Source organism: Pygocentrus nattereri, chromosome 10 (assembly GCF_015220715.1).
Source record: "Pygocentrus nattereri isolate fPygNat1 chromosome 10, fPygNat1.pri, whole genome shotgun sequence".
Taxonomy (NCBI): domain Eukaryota; kingdom Metazoa; phylum Chordata; class Actinopteri; order Characiformes; family Serrasalmidae; genus Pygocentrus; species Pygocentrus nattereri.
This window is the reverse complement of record NC_051220.1, coordinates 36,554,106-36,566,252: the sequence shown is the minus strand read 5'-3', so window position 1 is coordinate 36,566,252 and position 12,147 is coordinate 36,554,106.

Sequence of the window (12,147 nt, the reverse complement as noted above, 5' to 3'; positions counted from 1 at the left end):
ATTGGCTGCAGCTTCCTCTACACTCTTCTACTCTACTTTCTTTTGATCGCTCCTGTGGCAGCTCATACAGCTACTCCACAGTTTTTTCTTGCTTTGTGCAAGGTTTGCTTTGATCCATGATTATGGATTAGTGGATTTGCAGAAAAAACATTTGCGCATGGATGGGTGTAATTATAGGCAGGAGATGGAAACACCTTGAGAACACCCTGTGTTGGTAGTGTGTTTTAAAAAAACCCATGAATCTACCAAAGAATGTACAAAAATAACCAAACTGTATAACAACCAAACCCAAAACAGAAAATCTAAGTAATTTAAAATCTCCTGCAGAAAGGTAAAAGATCAAAGTCCTCTCTGTTATCCTTCATTATTATACTGTCAGAGGGAACCCTGACTGTGAAGAGATATAGGCCTCAATATGTTGAGCACCTCCAAACCAAGCAAATTATTTTATTTATTATTTAAAAATTGACAAATAGACAAAATCTGACTGACTCCACTGCAACCATACGATCATCACAATGTGACAATGATAGCTTCATAGTAGAGGAGCCAAGAAATTACAGAGTGAAGAAACCCACCGACAATATGGATTTGTTGTAAATTATGGTCAGTATAGCTGTTGAGTTTTCACTCGGTTGCTTTTTAGTTTTCAGTCCTGCCGTCTTGTTTCATGGCTCCACCCCTGATTGTCTCCACCTGTGTTTCCACCTGTCCCTCGTTAACCTGGTTTGTATTTAAACCCTGTGTTTGGCCCTTGTGTTGGCTGGTCTTTGTTTGATATGTTTCATGTTTTAGGTTTGATGTCTTAGGTTGTTTGATCTTCCGGCCCTGTTGTTTATTTGACCTGTTTATTTTCATTATATCCGTCCCACCTTATCTTTGTGTTGGCTACCTGAACCTGGACCGTCTAGACCCCGATTTTGGATTTGCTTCATTTTTGCCCTTAATAAAAGTCGGCATATGTGTCCACCTCCTCGCTCCACCATGTTACAGTTAGGCTAACACTAACGTTAGCTTGGTAGCTGGCAAGCCAACTAGTTTAATAATAATAATAATAATAATAATAATAATGTCTTTATTTATAGAGCACATTTCATACATTAAATGCAGTGCTTTATAATAAAAGCAAAAGAGAGAAATAAAAACATAGAGAAAAATAAGTAGGAAAAGAAAGACACAATAAAAAACTGAACAGTTAAAAGGAAAAAAACGAATCCAACAATTTAAAGCCATACTAGAAATGGGGCATAAAATGCATAAAAGAGTGAAAGTCATATGAATAAAAAAACAAAGCCATTTGAACAAGGAATACAAAATAAAATAAAAAAGATAGTTAACATACAAATAAAAAATTAGAACAATGGTTAAAGTAAAAAGAATATATTAAAACAATCGATACAATTTTAAAAATGCAAAATTGTAAGCTTGATTGTAAAAAAGAATGTCTGAAGTGGTTGTTTAAAATGTCCACCGAATGTCCACCGAACCCAACTCTCTGATAATTTTGGTACAGTTCATAGTGAGTATGAGACTTTGAATGAATGACAGAGAGATTTAAATAATATTATTGACAGCTCTTTATATTCTTTGTATAAACATTTCACTTCTGTATGTGAAAGCAATGGCGTCAGTATTTGCCATATATTGTTGTTTACAGTAAGTAAGAGGTCGTCCTCAATTTGTCATCACACAGATGTTTAATTAAGCGGAGAAAGCTGACGGCCAGTCAACTGAGAAGATTTTATCAGTTAAAACAAAAAAATGTCTTTGATTTATCTCTCATTATTTGCTTGAATTGTTGTAAATCTGACTTCAATAGAATCAATACTAAAGACAGAAAGAGAGGGAGAGAAAAAAGCTGAAGGAGGCTGACAGGGCTGAAGAAGCAGAGCTGATCGAGGTTAGTGATCAAGAAGTAAGCAAGGAAGAGTTGTTTAAGCTTTCAATGAAAATTAATACTGAATTTAATTGAACTTAAATATATATAATATTTGTCACTATGGTCATAAAATGCTGTCATCTAGCTTATTAAACATGCCTACAGAGCAAAATCAGGCTCTTTCTGGTGGCACCAACTATAATCAGTGTATCTGAGTAATATATTTAGGACCTTGCAGCTTAACTAGAGAGGAGGTAGCATTGCTTGATTTTGCTTGATCGGTGCCTGTTATAAGTGAATGGATATAGCGTTTTAGCCATACCATGTGTTTAATATAAACTACAAAAAGACAGATCAACTGTGGCCATTTTGATCATTTTTATACAGTTTCTCGCTGTTGATACTCTAAAAGTTCATTATGAACATTTTGGGCCCATAAAAAATATTGTCCTGTGAGATGATGCCTCCAGACACACAGTACAAGCTAAGCCCCCTATCCATGAACCTCTAGTGACGCTCCTGTTGTTTGTTCTTTTTTCCTAATAAAGGCTTACTGTCCAGACATAGTACTACACATCATTAAATCTATTTCTGAATCTTCTCGAACAGTGTTCACTGTAATTTGGATGAAGATTAGGCTCTAAAATAGAAAGCACTGCAGATAAATTTGTCTATTTACACTTCCCATGAGGACAAGGATACATGCAGGCAAGTATCAGGTGTGTTGCATGGCTATGATTATAACTCACACCAATTTCCATCAGCAGCAAGTATCTGAAGTAGTAATGGCCTGATTATGTATGGATGAATGAGGGAATCATCTATTCAGCAGGGCCAGGTGGGCTTTATGGGCTTCCCTCATGCCTGCCGGCAGAATATAGTTTCACCATTAGGTGAAGACTCTATCAGGACAAATGAATTGAAGGAGTTTATGAGAAGAACTCATTGCTTATGAAGGAGAATCTATGGCTTTACCACTCACACCTCAGATTAGGCTGAGGATGATGCAGACGCTGCTGAAATCAGAGCATCCTCAGGGCTTTCTCTAGGCTTGTGGGTTTCCCACACGGTACCAAGTGAGGTGAGCGAGAGGACAGTGCACTAATAAATGTAAGAAATGTGAATCACAGCAGAGACAAAAAGATTCGTAAGTGCCCATAAAATGTAAGTGAAAACAAATTTCTTCATGGAAACAGAGAGAGGCATGATAGATTTAGATGAGCCCGGCGCAAGCACCGTTGACTCTGTTTGAAAGCTGCTATTATCCACTGGCCACTAAAAGCCTGTATAACACATAGACCAAAGTTCAGCCTTTTTGCTGTTTGTTGGCAACAGGAAATCTCTCTTTAAAGAGCCACCATGGGTTCAAAGCAGCACAAAAAGTTTAGTGAGCAATTGTAGTACTTTACCGGCAGCCATTTCACCCGTAATTTACTGTTTACTTACAGTACTTCTGCTGTATTGTATGTTTAGCATGTCATTTTTGAATTTTGCATTTATTAACATACAGTTTTTATTAAAGTAACATGTTGTTTCTGTAACATCCATCAAAAGTTAAAGATATTTGTCCATGTTGATGTGATTTTCATGCAGGAAAGTAAAATCAAGTCACAACAGGGATACTTTTTAGTGAAAGGTGTATAGGCTCCAAAGTATATCCAGATATGATCCTGGCATGAATACGTCCAATAGCAATGCTCCAAATTTACTTAGAGAAAATCCTGTTCCATTAAGTTCCATTCAAAGTTAAGAAGGTCTTTTCTTTCCTGTGTAAAGTTACAATTTTGGAGAAATTTGTTTATGTCTTGACTGTGATAATATAATGACTGTGATGACTGTGATATAAAGACTGTGATGACTGCGATATAATGACTGTGATGATTGTAATATAATGACTGTGATGACTGTGTTATAACGACTGTGATGACTGTGATATAATGACTGTGATGACTGTGATATAATGACTGTGATGACTGTGATATGATGACTGTGATATAAAGACTGTGATGACTGTGATATAATGACTGTGATGACTGCGATATAATGACTGTGATGATTGTGATATAATGACTGTGATATAATGACTGTGATGACTGTGATATGATGACTGTGATATAATGACTGTGATGACTGTGATATAAAGACTGTGATGACTGTGATATAATGACTGTGATGACGGCGATATAATGACTGTGATGATTGTGATATAATGACTGTGATATAATGACTGTGATGACTGTGATATGATGACTGTTATATAATGACTGTGATGACTGTGATATGATGACTGTGATGACTGTGATATAATGACTGTGATGACTGCGATATAATGACTGTGATGACGGCGATATAATGACTGTGATGACTGATATGATGACTGTGATATAATGACTGTGATGACTGTGATATAAAGACTGTGATGACTGTGATATAAAGACTGTGATGACTGTGATATAAAGACTGTGATGACTGTGATATAATGACTGTGATGACTGTGATATAAAGACTGTGATGACTGTTATATGATGACTGTGATATAATGACTGTGATGACTGTGATATAATGACTGTGATGACTGTGATATAAAGACTGTGATGACTGTGATATGATGACTGTGATATAAAGACTGTGATGACTGTGATATGATGACTGTGATGACTGTGATATGATGACTGTGATGACTGCGATATAATGACTGTGATGACTGTGATATAAAGACTGTGATGACTGTGATATGATGACTGTGATGACTGTGATATGATGACTGTGATGACTGCGATATAATGACTGTGATGACTGTGATATAATGACTGTGATGACTGTGATATGATGACTGTGATGACTGTGATATAATGACTGTGATGACTGCGATATAATGACTGTGATGACGGCGATATAATGACTGTGATGACTGATATGATGACTGTGATATAATGACTGTGATGACTGTGATATAAAGACTGTGATGACTGTGATATAAAGACTGTGATGACTGTGATATAAAGACTGTGATGACTGTGATATAATGACTGTGATGACTGTGATATAAAGACTGTGATGACTGTTATATGATGACTGTGATATAATGACTGTGATGACTGTGATATAATGACTGTGATGACTGTGATATAAAGACTGTGATGACTGTGATATGATGACTGTGATATAAAGACTGTGATGACTGTGATATGATGACTGTGATGACTGTGATATGATGACTGTGATGACTGCGATATAATGACTGTGATGACTGTGATATAAAGACTGTGATGACTGTGATATGATGACTGTGATGACTGTGATATAATGGCTGTGATGACTGTGATATAATGACTGTGATGATTGTAATATAATGACTGTGATGACTGTGTTATAACGACTGTGATGACTGTGATATAATGACTGTGATGACTGTGATATAACGACTGAGATGACTGTGATATAAAGACTGTGATGACTGTGATATAATGACTGTGATGATTGTGATATAATGACTGTGATATAATGACTGTGATGACTGTGATATGATGACTGTTATATAATGACTGTGATGACTGTGATATGATGACTGTGATGACTGTGATATAATGACTGTGATGACTGCGATATAATGACTGTGATGACGGCGATATAATGACTGTGATGACTGATATGATGACTGTGATATAATGACTGTGATGACTGTGATATAAAGACTGTGATGACTGTGATATAAAGACTGTGATGACTGTGATATAAAGACTGTGATGACTGTGATATAATGACTGTGATGACTGTGATATAAAGACTGTGATGACTGTTATATGATGACTGTGATATAATGACTGTGATGACTGTGATATAATGACTGTGATGACTGTGATATAAAGACTGTGATGACTGTGATATGATGACTGTGATATAAAGACTGTGATGACTGTGATATGATGACTGTGATGACTGTGATATGATGACTGTGATGACTGCGATATAATGACTGTGATGACTGTGATATAAAGACTGTGATGACTGTGATATGATGACTGTGATGACTGTGATATAATGGCTGTGATGACTGTGATGTAATGCAAGGTGTAAACTGGCAGTTAGGTAATGTTCCTGGACAGTTTATTTTACTTATGTCGGTTTTGTGAGATTTTACACTCTGAACTTGGTAAAAGCTGAAGCAGTGAGATAGATGGGTTTGCAGCAGAAGAAGAGGAAGCTCCCAGCATGACCTCTAGCAGCAGGGAAGGAAACGGATTCAGGCTGCACCAGACGATGATAAGACACCAGTGACGTCTCATTGATTCAGCCATTGATTCAACGGTCTGCTTGTGCGTCAAATGCACTGAGAGGAGCTCTGTCCTCTCCCTCGGTCCATGTGTTTCTGCTTCTGCTCAGAGCCATGGAGAGACAGGGGGTGGCTTAACAAATCTTTACTCATGTTTGGTAATTAAATGAAATGGTCTTTGATAATTAGACGAAACGTCTTAAGATCAATGCTCGGCTATCACTGTGCAGTCTATGTGGCAGGCAAATCTTGCATGTTAATCTCAACATTCATGAGACAAACTGTTATTGTTCTACAGATTATTTTCTTTAACTTACTCCTCTCTCCTTTTCTTCCATTAGAAAGATTGAACTCTATTATTTCTAATGTGGATTCATACCGATTTGCGTTTCTATTCTGGGTGACATAAGGAAGTTTAGAGCTGCAGTAGAGTGAAACGGGGCCTTGTCCTGCAGCTGGAGAAATGCAGGCAGATAAGAGAAGACCTTCGTCTCTTGCTCTGTGGTAGACCAGTCATGTGGTCAACCTGATAAGGACAGGACAGTATGTGAGAAAATGCTGTGGTCAGGTTTGTGATGTCTATCCTTCTGCTTCTTCCCCTTTACTGTCAGGCAGAAGCATCCTTGAAAACTAAAACAAATCAATTGAAAAAGACTATTTGCATGTTTTAAACTGTTACAATGCAAGATGGGTAAGCATAGTCTCTTTCTGCTAGGCCCCCTAGTGGCCATTAAGACCAGCAGAATGGAAATTGATTCAGATAATTTTAATTAAAATAATCAAATTTAATATTTTCCTAAGGACGCTGTTAGCTCTCTGTGTGAAATGTTGACCTGCTAGTGAGCAATGAGGGGTGAAAGGGAAGGGTGAGAACCCCCTGCTGTGAAAATGATTCACTCCTCTCCACAGAGAAAGCTGGGCTGAGATAAAAATACTGTGAATGACTGCCACAATAAGGCAAATTAGCCCTGTCCATTCACAGTGAAGTTTTATGTGAGGCACAATACAGAGTAGCCAATCAGAAAAGAAGTCACCAACCTTAAAAGAGAATTTAAATCTTTCTGAATTTCTGCATAATTAAATTGTTCAGATGTAAACAAAGTTATAGATTGATGTGAAATGCTTATCTTAAGAAACATATCAAGTCAGAACTTTCCACTGCAGTGGTGATAGGAACTAAACATCTCAGTTTAATGCCTCTAAAAGCTCCCTCATATAGAGTTATTACATTGCCTGATGCCTTTGCAATAATCTTCTGGATTAAATGTATTTTTTAAAACACATGAAAGATGGAGAGGTACATGCAGGGTGCTTTAAGGCACAATAGTGCCAAAAAAATTCTTTCAGATTTACAACCATTTTACAATTATTACCAGAACCAATCTTTGTCCCTTTGGACCTTTTTTTTGTTGTTGTTGTTGTACACAACCCTTGGTGAATTTATATCTGTAAAGCATGACATTGCTTGTGGAATACCACAAGGGTCTATCCTTGGGTCATTTCTATTTCATTAGTTAGGCCACCACTTGCCCATGTCACCAGCGAACATGGAGTCAACTTCCACAGCTATGCAGAAGACACACATCTTTGTGGTACCTGATGACACAAGTGCTATTGATTGTCTTGTCTTGATGTTAATTGTCATTAATTAAATGAATGAACCACAGTTTCTTATAAATTAATACTGCTTATTGGATCAATTGGACTTAGAGCAAAATATTAAACTGTAATTGGCAACATAAATTAAATCCGATGTCAAGTGACCCTTTACAGTATCGTTTGACCTTTTATAATACTTTTTAAACTGATTTTTAAATGTTTCTTTGTAATGTCTTTCTTTTTTTGTCATCCCACTTCATTATTATCTTTTATATGTATTCATTTTTTATCATTATTACTTTTGGAAATGTTCATTTTCACAATTTGTTTTACATTTTTATTTCCCTTCCTTTTCTATATGTTTTTACCTTCTCTGTTGGCTATATGTATATTTGTGACCACTGGTTCCTATCAGAAAGATTTGAACGAGTGAACCATTTTACATCAAAGCATTCTGAATCTTAAATTATGCACAAATATTGAAAAATCTGTGGAGTTGAATGAACTTCGGAAAATGGTTGCCTTAAAACTAAATTATTGCTGTTTTTCGTACATAAACCCACACAAGCCTCATAAGTGGACAAGGGGAGAAAATGTATATGGCTTCTTTAAGACTTATTTTTCAGTAATGCATCTGACTATGAATTCAAAATTAATATGTAATTGCTGATGAACTGAAGAGAGGGTCCATATACAGATCCTTAGGGTTTAAGGGGTTATGAGACAGTTTGTGGCAGAGCATAACACAATGTGTATTATTGTATGTGCCATTTGTGTGGCTCTCTCTCTGATATACAGAGGTCTGATATATATGCCTTTGACTGTAAGTCCATATCTAGCGTAACCAGCTGTTTTTGAAGCAGAATTTACATTCTAAGGAGATTCAAGGCCATTTCCCAAAACTATCACCATGATGCTTCAGTCCCATGAGCCCCAGACTGCTGCCATCTGTACAGCCAGCAGAAATGCTTTTGACCCCAATTAGCTCCTCTCATCTCTGGCCATCACCTCTGCGACAGTCCTGTCCACACCACAGCCACATAAGGACAGATCCTTGCTGCTTATAAGCACTTTCTGCAAATGCACTATATTTAACCCAACAGGTATACGCTCTCATCCAAGGAGGCCTGTCATATTTCAACACTGTGTGCTTGAAGACTTTCAGCCTCTATTAGAGATTTTTAAAGCCAAGTCAATGCACAGCTCTGCGCTGAGCAATAATGGCCTGCTTCTTTTTGTATCATCTACATTTCTTCACCATCACTGAAGAGTTGAGGTGTCCTGAAGCATGAAGTGAGGTCAAGTACAGTATTGATGTCCAGACCGATCACTTCAACCTGTGCACATTTTGCTTACCTGTGCTGAAAAAGCCTTTGAGGCCATTGAAGCCACTCATGTGGATTATGTGAAGGAAATTGCACCAGGATGACTTAAACTTGACATGTCAGTCTACTGGGTGAATTATTCATTACTCATGTCATGTCAAGTCTGTGGTGTGTTAGTCTTCTTGTTTGTTCCTCTTTCCACACTTTCACTCTGGACCTTGAACCTGGCCAGCTGTCCACCATTACCGTGTTCACCAAGCCAGTTAATGAACAGACTCCTCGGTTTTGGATCACTTACTTAAGTGAATGGAAAACTCTCTTTATGTGTTTTCCAGGTTTTTTTTTTGGTTTTTTTTTACCCAGTATGGGAGTGGAAGTATACATGTGAATGCATTCTACTGAATGAGTTTCCAACATACTTTTAAAGTAGGTCTTTCTCTGATTTTATTCTGTCATCTTTTTAAAAATTGTGTTTTTTATTATTTACTGTTTTATTTGATCTCCTCTGTTTTGCATTGTTTTCTGTATTGCCTTTATAGAAGGTTTACATCCTATATAATATCCTACATGTATTACAATATATTATACGCTATATATATATATATATATATATATATATATATATATATATATCACACCTATCCTACCTATCCTACATCCTACGTCCAAATGTGTCTAGACTCCCCTTCAGCTACTTTATGATGCATCCATTGCTGACAAAAGTGTTCAACTGTATCACCTTAATAGAAAAGCATTGGCCAATAGAATGGGACACTCTGAAGCAGCTGCAGGTGAGCCTATGTCCAATTGTGGCTGGTATAAATCCATAAGCACTGGACTGTGGAACTGCATTCTCTGTGGTGATGGAGCTCCATTCAACACTTTTGAGATAATCTGGAGTGACCTAATATCAATACCCAGGAATAGATCATCATATTATTAGCCCCAGAGCACAAATATTTGGTGGGCTCTACCTGGCTACTTTTTCTAGGTCCTCTGTGAATTTTTTATATCATCACAGCAGGTTACATGAGGGCTAGGAAGAATGACAATGGCAGCAACCTAACCACAATCTTGGGCATGTCATTGATATACACAACATATTTGTTTCTAATAGAGGCGAAAAATAACAAGATTACACACAGTAATGAAAGCACAGGTTACCACAAAACCAACAACTAATGCAACATTTCCCTATAAAGCATACATGACAATGAATACAGCATGGGTTAAAATGAGGCAGCTACAGCTTTATGTACATAAACACATAAAAAAAGTGACAAACTTAAAAAGCTAAACCATCAGGTATCATAGCTAAAGCATACTGCCATGACGAGTGTGGAAAATGTTTTTTTTTCTCTCATTTCTATCTGACCTTTGATGACAGTTCGCAAATTCCTTCCAACAACGACAATGCATTTTATTTACTCTGGCTGACATTTTATATGCTTTGAAAATTGGCCACCTCTACTCTGCTGAAGTTTCAGGTGTTACTTTTACAGGGTCCCCAGACACATCCACTGAATATTTAGAGATTCAAACTCAAAACACGTTCACAGGAACACTAGCTCACTACTAAAAACTTGAAAGGTTGAACAAAATGAATGGTGGACAGAGTAACTGTTACTAAGCAATGGTTGGTGTAAAAATGAAGTGGACATTTAGGAAAGACACTACGTACATTAGGGAGCTGTTTTGTCCCCTACTGGGAGTCAAAACAGCTGTTTAGATTTTGTTATAATTGCTCATGGGGCCCCCTGGTGGCTCAGGCTTCTGGGCATGTGCCCATAAAAACAAATGGATGATTTGCGCCTGCCAGTACCTGACCTTACTAATGCTCTTGAGGCTGAATGCAATCAAATCCTCATAGCCAGAGTACAGTAGATGCTGTTACTGCAGCAAAGAAGAGCAATCTCCTTTGATTTTAGATTAAACACTGAATAAGCAAGTGCCTACAGTCTTATAATGTACACTGATCAGGTTGTAAAAATACATGGTTCACTATATATTTTTTCACTTAATATTTATTTTTAATCCAATAGTATTTACTGTTTTATGGTCATTTTGACTTGACTGTTGCTGTTAACACTTTGAAGTGCATTTCACATGAAAGATGTTGTATAAACAAGCATCATCATCACCATCATCATAATATTATTATTATTATTATTTAAATTCAAATACGCAAATTATATTTGCACCACGACCATATCTGGATTAAGCGGTTAACGACGATGATGATGATGATGTTGATGATGATGATAAAATTATATTTGCTTCATGATGTCAAATTGGCCTTTCCCCCAGTAGTGCTTTTTGAGTCTAAGGAATCATAAACAAGGCTGAATGGATGCTAATTGCATTATTTTTGCCTTGTTTTTTTAATCAGGTGATAAGCATCATCTAATCATCTTGAGAATTTTTTTGCTGCCACTCATTTTATTTCTCATTGCTGATTAAAGCTCTCTCATTCACAAGAACATCATCTCCAGAAATGTCTCCTCATCACTGCACTGCAGCAATGCTAAATCCAGAGACGTACATTGGGGACCTATCAAGCGGTACAGTGTTAAGTCGATTGGGAATATTTATAATGGGGTGCTTTCTATCTTTAGAAGGCCTGTCAAAACATCCCACTGTCCAGGGCGAATGCCCACGGTGCCTTGTCATCTTGTGACGTCCCTGTCTGTAAAGCGAGGACGAGCAGAGTGTAGAGGGTGGAGCAGCCTATGCTCCAGTGAGCTGATGATTGCCTCTGTGAAAGAGGGACCCATCGTACAGCACGTTTCAAATGTCTGATTCAGCTTCAGGGGACAGTTCATATGAAACGCAAATTTTAGGCAACAATGAAAGCAGTCAAGTCTGCACGGTCCTCGGTAGACCCAATGATCTCTAGCAGAGCACCCATAAAAAGCAGCAGACCATGACTATTAGAAACAGGCCAGGCCTTCAGTGAGGCCGCAAATGTCAAAACCTGGAAAAACGAGGAAAAACACCCCTGTAATGATATTCATTTCTTTTAGCACATTCAGGGCTGGAGTGGGACTTTTTCCAAAGTCTGTGCATTTTTT